General features: G+C 42.0%; 1 protein-coding gene across 3 annotated transcripts in view; it reads right to left on the bottom strand.

Annotated features, from left to right (window-relative positions):
* sipa1l1 (signal-induced proliferation-associated 1 like 1) overlaps positions 1-14,942 on the bottom strand; it is a 96,431-nt gene that overhangs the window by 80,386 nt on the left and 1,103 nt on the right. Inside the window, exon 1 of one of the 3 annotated variants that reach the window (XM_054748873.2) lies at positions 14,117-14,159. The exons of the other annotated variants lie outside the window; for them this stretch is intronic. The gene's annotated coding sequence lies outside the window, so the exon portion shown is untranslated. Of the gene's footprint in view, positions 1-14,116; positions 14,160-14,942 lie in introns of those variants that run through there. 3 annotated transcript variants of the gene reach the window in all.

Raw genomic sequence — 14,942 nt, 5'->3', positions numbered from 1 at the left:
CATTGTTTTAAAAAACACTTGGTCAGGACATTTTATGTGCATCTTGTAAAACCATTAGTGTCAAAAGCAGTTATTTCTATTTAGACAAAGTACTTGTCTTGTAACCAAACACAAAGGCAGGTTTGCATCAGATTTAGCCTGCAGAGAAGCCAATTGCACCAAAGGCCACATGGGCACAAAATGCTGAGGAAGATTGACAAGTGCTTGGTTAATGGTCGTGAGAAACCGCGTGCTGGGCTTCCTCTGTAAATGATGTTTTGAGGGATGAGCGGGCAGGAGGATTAAGGAAGCAGACACCAAGCCCCATGACACTTTGACAGATGTGAGGTTTGCACCTCCCTAAGTGAAAAGGTCTAGGAATGAAAGAGCTATAGTCTATGAGCAGCACCCTGAACCCCACAGCTCTCACCCTAAGAAGGGGTCACACCGTTGCTTGACTACCGACATTTAGGGCTTTGCCTGGGAAATAAAACAATTATCCGCACGGGCTATATTTTCTTGGGGGTTCACCTTTCCCACCCTCACACACAATCACGAATGCTCTATGAGGATTTCCTTATTTTAATTATTTTTCTGTTTGTATATTTGTTTTTTAGACTAACTACTAACTTTAAACAATACACCCAGAGGGAACCTGCTGATCTTCACCAAATGTACCTTCTCAGATGGTTAAACCATGACAGATTCAGCAATAGAAACCCAGGAGAAAGACCTTCTGCTGGGTGCTTTACAACAATGCTAAAAATGTCTCCTTGGTCCTCACACTTTTCTCTTTTGTTGTAGTGCCCTCGATGGGGCCAATTAGTCAGAACAGTTACCCTCTCATTTAGGTCTCCGGCACAGGTATTGGTTAGGGTCCTTAGAACAAGAACCTCACCCTGGCTATTTTTAACACATTGGTATCGATCCAATAAACAAAAATGGGTAGATACAAACAACCAATATTCTTTCCATCTTGTTTCCATTTGTGCATCTGTTTCAGAGGGTGAAGATGTGTAATTGTTTAGTCTTATGACAGCGATGGTAATTATCTCAGAGGCGTAAATGTGTGGGGTGTATGTGAAAACAACAAAAATGCTCACACACACACACACATATCATATGTATATATATATCATATATATATATATATATATATATATATATATATATATATATATATATATATATATATATATATATATATATCATATATATATATACAAAATCACATTAGAATTGTAAGATCACGTTTGATTTCGCCAAGCCAAACAGACAGCGACATGTATCCATAACGTCCAGTTTATTTTCTGTTGTTTTACCTCCACCAAAGAGGTTGTGTTATTGCTGTTGTTTATTAGGTTTCAATGGGAAACACGACAATGCCCATCCCCGTCCTTGCGTTATTTATTTATTTTTATTTTTTTTCCTTTCTGGCTCGATCTGAACTGCTGAGCTCGACTCGTTCTGGAATTGTACCGCATAAAAAAACAGATGCATACATTTAGTGGAGTACCACGGGACGTTGCCTCTGAGAAACGGTGGAAACAAACCCATCGACTATATAGGCGGCTTTTAGCTGGGCTTTGCAGATGTAAGCACCTGGTGGGAAGTCAGTCGAAGACAACTAAACATTTATCACAAAGACATCAGGTGTGTTTTATTCATTAACACTGCTTTAATTGCTTCACACACAAACAAAAACCAGACAGCTGAGGAAAATCACAGTCACTGAGTCTTCACAGAAGTTTGTCATCAATCACTAAGTAACACATTAACAACACAAGGGGGAAACTGTGTGTGCTGCTACCAACAAGTGTAAATCATTGCATAGCTCTACTTAGGAGTGGCTGAAGGGATGAAAGTGCTGTAGGAGGTAGCTTCATTTATTGTGTTTAAAAAAAGTAGAAAAGCTTGTAATTACTGTTGTTAGAACCCTGTGTTATCATTAAACCCCAAGGTTTCTGACAACAATGGCGCTGCCATGGCAACACGGTGCTGGAAGAACGGTGCCGGCGCCGCAGCTTCCCTTTATTTGCCGACTACTGATCAGTCCGTTCCATTTGAGTCCGTTCATCGGCCTGAACTCGCTCTGATGAGCGCAGGTGGACAAATCAGTCAGCTCGGCTGGCGTCTTCACCCATGGGCACAGCAGCACATCGCAGCTGGGTTCATCTGATATTATGCAACCCGGCCAGCACCACCCCCGCGGGCCACGTTCACACCATCTCTCTCCTCCTACTCCACCTCCCGCTCGTGCACAATTGGTTATTTGAAGGGAGCGGTGCGCTGAGACAAGATGGTTCCTTTACTTGGGGAAAACTCAGCATCTTCAACATGCATGCATTTATTTGTGCTTTTAAATTTCTAACACAGCTGATCACAACAGAAGGTTTCATCAGCATTACTTCTAACAGTGATCCTGCTTTTTGATTCTTGAAAACAAATATCGTTACTAAGCAATACTAACCAAAAGATGGTTTGCAGCCGTTGCCTGGCAACCTTACCTTATTGAATCTCGTATTAGGAAGCAATGAAAACCACGGGTGCTTTGAGCTACAACCGCCTAGATAGGTTTTTCATCTCAGGTACAGACTGTGATGTTCAACTACAATCGGGCTATTCAAGTCAGCTAAGAGCCCATTACTGCTCTACTCAAGATTTCTTACACTTATTAACACGATTTCTTGGACAGAAAGTAACTTTTAAATATTGTTTAAGAAGCAAAGTTCTCTCGTGGCAACCAGAGCATAAAAGGGTTGCTTCATTTCAACAATTATGTCAAAATAAAAGACAGAAAACAATGGATGTATGTTGAAGTTGGAGCCATTTTCCCCTATAGCTCTTTCAGAGATGTTAAAGGGCTTCCGGCAGTCATTTCATTAAAAAAACATCCCGCGGGCATTCGCTAAACAAGCTGTACTTCTACACGGGTCTGCTGTCATTAAAAAGCCCTGATATGGCAACAAGCTGTGATGATGAGCCAGTTAATGAAAACCACCAAGATCCACAAGCCACTCATCATCGTTTCTCCTCACAGCCAGCGAGGCTCGGCGGAGGCATTAGCCACAAACTGTCAGAACGCCGGTGGAGTGGATCAAAACGCTGCAAGGGAAATTTCCTCCAATGACAGTCAGCAGCACTCAACGCCACGAAGCTCAGCATCCGTTTATGGTGAAGAGGAAAGATTCAGAGGAAACAGGTGTGGAGGAAAGAGAAGTTTGTGGCACAGCACTTCCACGGTTTCTGGCTGACTAAAGTATGGAAAAGGTTATTGTACTTCATGACACACGTTTTAATTCATCAAAATGAGTGATAACGAAAACTCAGCCGCCTCTCTATAAAATATATAAGGTTTGTCCGCGAGTATAGGTGAACTTTTATAGCCTGATCTGTTTAATTCCCCTTTTATGTTTAAAGGGTGTCGTTATTTTGAATAATGTAAAGCCTCAATCACGAGGACAGCTGCTCCAGCCACAGCAGGGAGCCATAAAACACCACACACGACATCCGAGAGGCTGAAACTAGGATAAAATCTGCAGTCAGCCTTGAAGATGTGATGAATGTTATGATGTGCCATTAATGACAGTCTAGCCTAAAAGCTAGACCGTCATTTGCCAAAGCGAAATGATTTTGTTCTGCATGTCGGTCTAGCTACGGTCCACTGGAAACTTGCAGCCCCAGCCAGTATTGTGGCTGGCCAATCGCAGTTCATTTAGAAAAACTATGTAATATTTGATGTTTTTTGTCCTTCCATGTAATCACAAACTGCCCCTTAGACTGACACCCATAGTGGCATCACTGACATCACAGCACTCTATTGGTTTGGTGGGCCAATGACAGCACTCTGTTAGTGGGCGGGATGTTGCTGATACAAAGATGGCGACGTCTCGTTTGAAAGGCTTTGGCCTCATTTGACTTTGACTTTTCTTTGACTCAAGAGCAGACAGAGGTACTGGAGTTTATTTAGAAAACACCTAGAGCCATCAATGGGCCGTGGTCAGACTATACTTTCATATATAGGATGGCGTGCCAGGTTAATCAGTAACTGGAATGTGTTCAGAATGTTTATGATCAGACATCAATAATACAATACCTTCCCCTTACTTCATACATTCTGGTTATATTCATCAAGCACAACTTATATTAATAATTAAAAAATATGTGTTAAAATGTGCAACCTAAGCAGTGTGTGTAGGCCAAAAGAAGCAGCAAAGCTAATACTACACAAGATAGTCAATAAACAGAATAAACTTGCATTGTATGAGCTATCTGTGACCATTTAACCAGCAGGAATTTCAATGCTCTGAGCCATCTGAGGGAGATCCTTTTTTAAATATCTGTGCCCACAGCCTTACAGCAGTGTTTCTGACAGGGATTACTAGATGTGGTAGGTGTTAAAGCAACAAATTACAGTTGTTCTATAAACCTTGCGTGAACTGGCAGTTTTACAAACCAGTTTAAAGCCAAAAAAGGAGTGTTCTATAAAGTGGAACAAGTCCAAATCAAAGAACTTTATGCTGCTTATCTGGAAAGATTTACAATCACAGCAAACGTCTCAGTATCAGCTTCTGGAAGGTCACCACAGGGACAAAGCCTGCTGGATTGAGCTTCTCTGGTGCAGCATGTCACAGCTTTAGTAGCCCAGAACTTCCAACCATGCTTGTCCAAGTAATCATTAACCAGTTCAGCCTTGAGTAAATATTTTAGGGACACTAGTGGACTAGAAAGCAAATATGCAGCTCTGTGATGGACTCACACACACTGCATGGGAAGGAGTGCATGTGGGAAGTGGGGCACACAGATTTTATTGTTTTTCTGCATGCTGAGCTTCAACAAGGTTGCAAACGATGAGGTCATTTCTATTGTGTGCACACAGCATTGTCACGCAGTCTTTTGTGTCATTGCAGACCCGTGGATCAACTAAATCCCTGACATTTAGCACCAGTACAATTCAAATCCATCTCAAATAACTTAAGTCAGCCAGATTTGGTTGAATTTTAAATAAATTCATTGTTTCATTGTAAAATTACTATGACTTAAAGCATAAATGCCAGAAAAAGAGCAGCAGATTCCTCTCCTAGCGAGTATCCCTCTCTTTGCACATGGATCTGCAAAGCAGGAAGACTGTGGCGAGTTCAGCCAAAAGCTGTGGCAGCTTTCAGTAAATCAGGGCGGATTTATGCGTTTACTATCCCTGGCACGAACCGGGACCTCTTTGGAACAAACTAACCCGAGCAAGATGTCTTTCATTACGAGGCTCTTTTGTCCACAGCGCAGTTCCCTACCCTGCTTCACCTTTTTTACATTTACAACGCAGAGCAAGTTATCCCACCTGTGATGTGCAAAAGAGTCGTCTCTGGAGAACGCCTAATACGATTAGACATGGTTTAGTATAAATTAGTTCAAAAAATCCCATTTCATCCTATATGTTTTAAGCCATCACCCTCTTTCTAAAAGTTCTTTGACAAAAGGCAACAAGCTGCATTTTCTGCTGCAGCCTTTCCCTGAACATCACACCATTTTCTCTGCACTTTCCCCCTTTACTCACGTTCATATGGCTGTCAGCTGCTGCGCTGGCCTTGTCCGCTCAACTGCTGATGCTAGCTGCTACATGGTGCACATTTCTGTATTCTGACTGTGATGGAGATGCGTGGATGACAATGGAGGTGAACTTCTCCTCCTTACACAAAGAATGACAGATAAACTGCTTTCAGTTTCAGTGTCCAAAAACATTCATATCCAAACCAGCATGATAGGCAGTGGACACATGCAGGAAATCGATTCTGCTGAGCAGAGTTGCCTTCGATTTGCTGCTAACAGAAAAACACTAAATGTTAATAGATGACAAAGACTTGTTAGCATATTCATTGTCTTCACATCACATCTTCATTTTGCTTCGTGCCAGCCCTCTACATTTGTTTTACCTCATTAACATCTGCTCATTAACACAGACGAAGCTGCACATGTCTTATAGGGAACGATTAGGACTACTCGTTAAATCACTCGGCCAGGCTGAAGCACGACTCGCTCCAAGTCATCAGTCTTTGGTCCGTGACAGCATAGCAGCAGAAAGTCACTCACCTGATGCTAAGGGGATTTAACTCAAGATGAGTTGATTGAGGTTAAAGATGCAGTATGAGTATTTATGGTTAAGTAATAGCCAATACCAAGTACTGATGCAAAGTACTAATATACATCATTGACCTAAGTCAGAGTTTGGTTCAAATAGCTCTTTTTGAACAGAAAATGACTTTCATTTTAAAGTAGCAGGTAATGTAGATAGAAACAGGATTTGGTATCTAAACAATTAAATAAAACCGACATTATTCTGTCTGTAAACGGTGTGTTTCAGTCATTAGAATTAGGTTTGAGAATGGAGCGCTTGGCGACGGAGCATCCCTGGGTTTGTGTTTTTGATTGGTTGTAATAAAGTAATGGCGTGATGTGAAAGACATGTTAAACAGCCATGTCCCATCCCGTGTGCTTCAGTCCGCTGACCAAATTCTTCTAATTCTGGCTTCGTTTTCCGTTATTGCTCCAACCTTGTGAAATATGTTACCTTTGAACATTCAGCAGGCTATACCCATTTTTCTTTATCAAAACACACATCTATTAATAGATACATATCGTTATTGGATGTTGATCCAGCCCTATGTGGAGCTAATAAAAATATAAAAGATCAGAGGTAAGCCCTGGTGTGGGAAAAAGACTCTCACTGGGTCTTCCACCACAAAAACCAATACATTAACCTCAGCAGTTCAGACTGGGCCAGTTAGGAAGTCAAACACAAAAGCGGTGTAAAACATCCGTAACTTTCAAAATAAAAGTCATGTGCAGACTTCCAGTTGCTTAACTAGTAAAAATAAATACGTTGTTACCAGTGAAACCTCCAGAGCCGAAATAAACAAAACCGAAAATATTCCTTATTGGATTCGTGCTGCCGTCTTTCACTTTGCTCGTTATTGCATAAACTGATGAAATCGCGTGTGGACTTGCATTTTGGGACCTAGCAAGACTAGCTTTGTAAAACGCTTTAGCTGCTGTTTCACGTCTGAAACGTCACCGGTGTGAAGGGAGCTCGCAGGTAAAAAGGCGCCGCATACGTTACGCGTCACTTACGCATCCGGTGGAAAGCCAGGGTTAGGCTACGTTCACGCTGCAGCTCATGATGCTTAATTCTGGAGGCTTTTATTAAAGGGACAATTTGCAATTTTTTCATTTTTTAAATCATTTTCTTGACCCAGTGCTAAAACGATCCTTTACAGCCCCTATTGCCCCCTGTGGCCAGAATATCGCACTTGCAACTTCACAGTTGCAGGTCCGAAATGTTAGGACTTGTTTTATCATATAATTATCATTGTTTTAGATCATTAACACAGCTGATTTGTTTAGTTTAGTGATTAATCACTCCTGTAGAGACTTGGGAACGCTGAGAGACGTTTCAGCTGTTAGATTATGGTGTTAAAAAGACGAACGCACAGCGAGGAGATAGTTTTGCTTCAACAAACGGACACTGGGAGGGCTAAAAGCAAGCAAAACTGCTTAGTATCCCTTTAATCAGATTCTTTTGTCCAAGTGTTCACATCAATACTGAAATGCAACAGCTACACAACACACAGTTTAACTAAGTAAACATGGCGGACTCTGAAACAGGATGGGTGGACTTTAGGGCTTAAACGCATACTCATATATTCTGATTAAATTGATTATTTTAAAAAAAGTTGGATTTATATTTTTAAATCAACGCTTAATTTTTTAATCACTTCTGGGTGAGGTCATCATAAATCTGGGCAGATGTTTGTTTATTATGGCTTTATGTTGGAATTAAATCAGGACTATTAATGAGAGCACTGGATATTGGATAAAAAAAAAGCTTAAAGTAGTGATATTAACAAAAACCTGAATACTTACACCTACTGGTAAGGCCAAACCAATTAACAAACCAAACTGGGTAAAAAAAAGCATTCCTTTCATAAATACCAGAACCAGCGAGCCAACAGTAGCAGCATCCTTTTAGTCAGAAAGCATGACAGAAATTTGAAGCCCTCTGCTAGGAAACAGATGGTAAGACAGTTGGTAGGAATTTCAGCAACACTCCCAAGCATGGTAGCAGATAAGATTTACAGCTCTCAGGCTCAGTTGCATTCTCACAATATCAAGTGAGTCAGAGAGGAACTGAAGAGAGTGTTCAGGACATCCCACAAAAAACCACCAACACCACGTGGAAATCATCTTCACGTGTGAATTTGTGTACCATCTGTAGGTTACTGCTCACACCAGACCAGGCGGCTGGTATCCAGCACGTTTTAGTTTTAGCTCTGTTTTAACACACCCGATTACCGGCCCTCGGGGCCCGGGATTGAATACCCCTGCACTCGACGGTCAACTTGTTATTTAGCAAATGAAGTCAAAGTCACATAATTAACACCCTTGGACAAAGACTTCATTTTTATAACAGAGCAGCATTTGCTAATTTTAAAAATGTCATTTAACAAACTAAAACCTGTTAAAGGTGCAGTAGGAAATGTCTTGCTGGGGCATTTTTTGCCATACTGCTTGAAATGCTCTTCACATGCCAATGGCAACCAAGAGAGAAAAAGAAAACTATCTTTTCTACAGCGCCTCTCAAGACAAAAATCTCAAGGCACTTCACAAAAACAAAAAATTTTAAATATTATAAAAGGTTAAAAAATTATATTAATGAACTCAAAATGAAAAAGATTACAAAATGTTTTAAATGACAAAAAATTAAAATTGTAATTCAAAAATGTAAAGAAGGGGAAAGAGAAAATTAATAAGAAAGAGGGAAATCAGTGGATCCCGGGAAAGGCGGGATAAGAACAGAGCAAGGAGAGGGAGGTGATGAAGGTCTCACCAAAGCGTGAACAGGTGAGTTTAAAGGAGACCACTGATCTCAGGCTCAGGGGGAGAGAGGTCCAGAGTCTGGGGGCCACAGCAGCAAATGATCTGTCACCTTTGACCTTTAGCCTGGTGCTGCACAACCAGTAGGCTTTGGTCACTGGACCTCAGGGACCTGCTGGGGGTGTAGGGACTAAGAAGATCACCAATGTAAGATGGTGCTTGTCCATGTAAGGCCCTATAGACCAGAAGCAGGATCTTGAAATGAACCCTGAAGTTGACTGGCAGCCAGTGAAGCTGGAGGAGAAGCGGGGTGATGTGGGTGTATTTGGAGGACTTGGTCAGAAGCCGAACACAGGCATTCTGAACCACCTGTAGACGGTTCAGGGAGGTTCTGCTCAGACACGTGAAAAGAGAGTTACAGTAGTCTAAGTGTGAGGAGATGAAGGTGTGGATAACTGTCTCAAGTTCAGAGCGGGACAGAATGGGACTCAGCTTAGCAATGTTCCTGAGATGGAAGAAGGAAGAGCGAACAAGAGAACTGACATGAGAATCCAGGGTGAGAGCTGGGTCAAAGGTCACACCAAGATTCATACGGATGGTTTGGTGTGAGAAGCAAGCTGACCAAGAGAGTCTCTGACTTTGGGAACCAGCTTGTCTGGGGCACAGATGAGGATCTCAGTCTTATCTTCATTCAGCGGTGGAAAGCTCCCAGCCATCCAGGTTATGATAGAGTCTAAGCAGGTGTGTAACAGCTGCAGCTTAGACATCTCATGGGGCTTAAAGGAGATGTACAGTTGGATGTCATCTGCTGAAGGAGCTCAGTTTGGTAAAAAAAAAAAAAAAAGAATATTTGTAAAGACCTCTGGACATACAATCCTGGAAAAGCCTCGTTTTAACAACCACGCCCCTCCACCGCGCCTCTGCACGGCCCAAACTTTCCACACAGCGCACCTAGGAAATTTTCTAACCACACGGACGGTCGGACGCGGAAAAACATGGCGGACTGGCAAGAACTAGTTATGGCAGAGGTTTGTAAATACAGACATTTGTATGCTTCAGCTCTCAAAGATCACCGTGATCAACATGTTGTTAATAATTCTTGGAGAGAAATAGCTCGCACTGTCGGAAAAGACGAGCACGCCGTTAAAAAATGCTGGAATGCCATGTTGTAAACAACGGTAATTTTTACTTCTACTATGGTGTAGTGTTGGATGCATGCCATAGAGCTCCATGCTGCCCCCTACAGTTTGGGAGAATATTGTCTCACCGCAGAGACAAGCCGCATGAACCATAAACGCTGCAAGTTGTGAAGCGCGTTCCATCCGCGAGCCGCATCACCAAGCGGAAAGTAAATGCGTCAAGCATAAACCAAGCTTTAGGGGACTGGTATTTGGGTTGTATTTTCAAAATGCTTGCATAAAGAGCAAGAAAAAAACATCTCCTATTACATCTTTAATTCTCATACTTTAAGATTAATACCTTTGGATAAGCATTTTGGGTTTTTTCCAACTATGGACAAAAATGTACCTTTATCTTGATTCCAAAGGAAGATTACAATTTCCCATTTAAATCTATGCATCTGTTTTCCTTCTTCTACATAGGGTCGAGGTGGTAGCAGGTCCAGGAGAAGAGTCCAGGCATCCATCCCCTTAATGACACAGCTCCTCCTGGGGAATCCCATGGTATTCATTCCTTAGCTGAAGAAGATAGGTACTCCCAACAGTGAGGTCTGGGTTTGCTTTGAGTGGGATCCGTTGTGCCCAGAAAACTTCCAGAGGGGGGTGACTCCTTCGGATGCAAAGGAACAGCGGCTCTACTGCAAGCTCCTCCACTTATCTCTGAGGCTAAAGCCGGGCGTACACTGTGCGACTTTTTCACTCGCAGCGTTCAGCTTCAGCTCAAACTGTACGACTTCCTCGCAGAGCAGATCTCACGAGTCGTGTGCTCACACTGTACGACCCAGTTCTCGCATGCGACCTGACTGCTCACACTGTACGTCTGGTAGCAACACGTCGGCCCTAAAAATGTGCTAAAAATAGCAGTTTTTACTCAACACGTCAGACTTTTTTGTCTTGCCTGTTGTCCTTCGGGAGTGCTGCAGGAGGACACACAGGGATTTATGGGGGTTGGATGAGGAAAACGAAATAAAGAAAGTGAATCTGTGTTTTGTGATCAGTTTAATTTGACATGAACACGACAAACACGCTTTCTTGACAATCTTTGTGAGTAAAAAAACGTGTTGAAACAAAAACGAACAGCGTGTGTTATTAGGGTAATAGCGAGCGACCGGCCGGCGTTGATGCAGGATTGCGCGCGCATGCGCCGTGAGCGGTTCTGATACTTTTTTTGGATCGTAGCTGCTCGCAGCTGCTCGCAGCGCCGCTTCAACAGTGCGATACCATCACGAGGGACGAGCGAAATATTAAACACACCAGAAGTCCCTGCGACCTCACGACTGCTGATCGGCGGCTGGTCACGTGGTGTTAATCGCCTCTCGTAACCCCCTGTACACTACACGACCGCTCGGCGCAAAACTCGCCCCGATGTCGTGGCTTCTCGCACGACTGGAAAATCGGCTCAAAAAAGTGAAAAAGTCGCACAGTGTACACGCTCGGCTTTAGGCTAGCCAACCTGAGGAAGCTCATTCCAGCTGCGTACACCCAGAATCATGTTCTTTTGGTCTTGATCCAAACAGGGAAAGGGTTGAAACGTAAACAAACCAGTAAATCCAGAGCTTTCCTTCTTTACTATAAACTGACCCATCTTCAATAAGTCATATTTACATTTTACACCCACTGGTCATCTTGATGAGCACTCTCACTTATATCATGGTGATGAAACTCTATTAAAGCATCATTTTCTTTTACATCTAGATTATTCTTATGCTCTCGGGGCTTTCCATCTGTACAGCATGTTCTCTCCGTTTACTTCTGCATGGATTATCCTGCCCAGTCATTGTTTCACGGCGTTCTTACAGAGTTCTGCTCATCTGTCATAATCTGAAACAGGCAGTTATTTTATAATCAACCACTTCAATGTGCTATAATCCATTTGCAGCTCTAATTAAGGAGCTAATTTACCAGATGAGCTATCTAAAGCAAAATGAGAAAATTTCTGAACTAAAACATGAAACAGAAAATGTATTTTGGGGCTTCAAATTTCAGGTCAAATCAACTCCTTATCTTGTGTCACCATTTCTCCCTTTCTAGCTGCCATGAAAAGCCCAGGTAAAGCATCAAAATGCTTCAGCTTTAGTCTCTCCAAACACCACGGATCAAAGAGATCTGCAGTTTCACATATCTGAGAAAACACCGCTAGGGCTGTTTGTTAAGTGCAAACAAAATGCTGGCTTGCACTTCTAACGCGTCAAAACTACACAGACATGGACGTTTCAAGCAAAACTGCACTCAGGTCTTTAGGGAGACTTTTACCATTTGAAATATTTCAATATGATACATGGATTTTGCTTGTGGTGTAATGAAGATGAACATGTTGATAAGTAGAGAAAAAAGTGACTTTTGCATCTTTAGTCAAATGTGCAAATGGAGACATTTTTCTGCAGCATTTTTACCACGTGCTCATTGCAACTGATAAATTAAATATTCTGTCCTAAAACGAAAAACTGTAATCGCATTTGAAACGTACAATCCTGGATAAACCTCATTCAGTCATTGTGAACGTCCCGTTCTTAATGACTGGATCCTGACTAGGGCTAAAAGATTAGTTGCATATGCAATAAAATTGCGATGCGACAAAAGGAGATTTTCTAATCACAAAGGCTGCGATTTGACTGGCAGCGAGTGGGTAGCAAAATGCTAATATACACTGAAAAACCCATAGGGATGCTAATGCTAATATCGCTGATTACATTCTCACAAATAACGAATTAGGAACGTGTCAAATGATTATATTCAGAGTCTAATAGAATGTAAAAACCACCATTAATCAAATAAGCACAGACAGATATTTTAGTAAAACTAGAAAACCGTAAGAGACTTCAACTCCACGGAGTTTTGGCCAGCAGCTATGAACGTAACTGAACCATAGAAGCTCTGCATGGACAAGACGTCAAAAACTCTAAACACAAAGGACTTCAATAAACGGGACACACTTCTTTCCTGCAAATCAATTTTCACAATTGATGCTAATACCCCTGATCCTTCAAGGGATGCTCCTGGCTGCAAAGGATTGCACCTTCAAATACAAAATGTTGATATGATATTTAGATAAATATGTAGATACATAAACTTGTTTATATTCAGTACAAGTTACATAGATTTTATTTTATTTTTTTTTTGCTTCTGTTAGATGAAAAATGAGAAAAGCCCCTTAAGAAAATAATCGTGAATTAAATTGCAGTTGCAATATTGAAGAAAAAAAATCGCAATTAGATTATTTTCCAGAATCGTTCAGCCCTAATCCTGATCCATCCGTCAAACCGCCCTCTTACCATCCCTCCCCCCTCTAAGCATGAATTGTACGTTCTCAGCTTGGAGTAGCTGAATAGGAAGCAAAGCCAGAGCCAGGCTAGCTATATTAGCTAACATGCTACATTGTTGCACAGTTATGTAGCCTGACAGGAAGTAGCAGACGGGGTATCCAGTGAAACAAGCCCTGTCCTCCCTGCTGGATCTCTGATCTAGGTCCCAGTTGTCCCACTTCTGAACAGAATCGGACTGTGTGTCCGTCAGAAGCCTCGAGGCTCCGCGGCTGTAACGTAGGTGTTATGTTAGGAAATAAGGCAGGGTCGAACAGCTAAGATAAAGTTATGCATTTATGGCTGTTTGACAGCATCCGTTGGGTCCCGCACTCTGTGTCCTGGAGGTGTGGCGTCTGAAGAAAGGTGGCTGGACCTTTTAAATATGTTTTTGCAAAATATAGGTTTCTTGAATGACTTATTTGAGGAACGACTCCACCTTTATCAAGAGATTTTCCACCTGAAGATGTCAAAGAAAAGAAATGGAAGAAAAATGAACAGAAACAAAGACTTTATATTTTGTCTTTTCAAATATTGCAGATGTTATGATAGCAGGGGAGATCAGCATGAGCCCCGTTCATAGACTGGAACAAAGGCAGGGGAGAAATGCTCGACACTGTGGCCTTAAATTATGAAAATGTCAGAGTCCTGGCATGCATCTCTTAACAGGAAGAAAGTCAGAGACTGTTAGAAATCTAAAAAGGTGAAGGGGTGGAAGCGTTGGTGGAAGAAATTTCAAAATGTGGTTCCAGAACCAAAACAATAACCACATGGGAGCGTGTAAACAGCTCTGACCTCATTACCAGCTTCTGTCAGTGACGTATTGCAAACGTCCTCCACTTCTCCGTCTTGCCAAAAAGAAGTACGACCACATCCGAATCACACCGCAGACACAAAACCCAAACCTCAAGAATTAGCTTGAAAGAAAAAAAAACAAGGTCCTGGTAAGTTCTGTGCTTACAGACAAGGAGCGGACAATGAGAGATTTGAACCACATCTGAAGAAAAGTTTCCAACCAAAACCAGCAGATGATTTAAACTCTCCACATCACAAGACCTCTTAAAAATCAGTCAGCCATCAATCAAGAATTCTGATTCAGCGGCTACATGTGTGACAGAACATGCGCGCCTCCACCTACACAAGCAATTTCAGCAGCCTACTTAATATTGTAAATGCGCCACAGCCTGTAGAACTGCTCAGCCTTGGCATTCATGAGCTCTGATGACGCTGGTGGCATGGGATGCTCATCTGCTACATCAGATTATTATTGGTTTGATTCAGCAGATGCAGCAGCCACGAGAAAAAGAAAAACTCAAAGCAGCTTTAACGCAGTCCCGGTTATAAATTATCCATCGTGCTGCAACAAAAACTGAGACCTATCGATGATGAAATAAAGATGTCTTTAATGTATATTTTAGCTCCTCAAAGGGGATGTTGAGTGTTTGTGTTGATACCCTGGAGAGCTGGAGCTGGTAGCCCCAGGCATGACTCCACAGGTGGAGATGGTAGTAATAGCAGAAGACAGAGCACCTATGGGGGGTCGACTTACAATAAAAAAAATTCCTCCCAGGGTGTCATTAGGGCAGAGAAAAAGGGTCTGACACAAGCGTGGGTTAAAGAA

The sequence above is a fragment of the Nothobranchius furzeri genome, chromosome 2 (assembly GCF_043380555.1).
Source record: "Nothobranchius furzeri strain GRZ-AD chromosome 2, NfurGRZ-RIMD1, whole genome shotgun sequence".
Lineage (NCBI taxonomy): Eukaryota > Metazoa > Chordata > Actinopteri > Cyprinodontiformes > Nothobranchiidae > Nothobranchius > Nothobranchius furzeri.
Note: the sequence above shows the minus strand (reverse complement) of the source record. Positions and strands in the feature narration are given on the sequence as shown.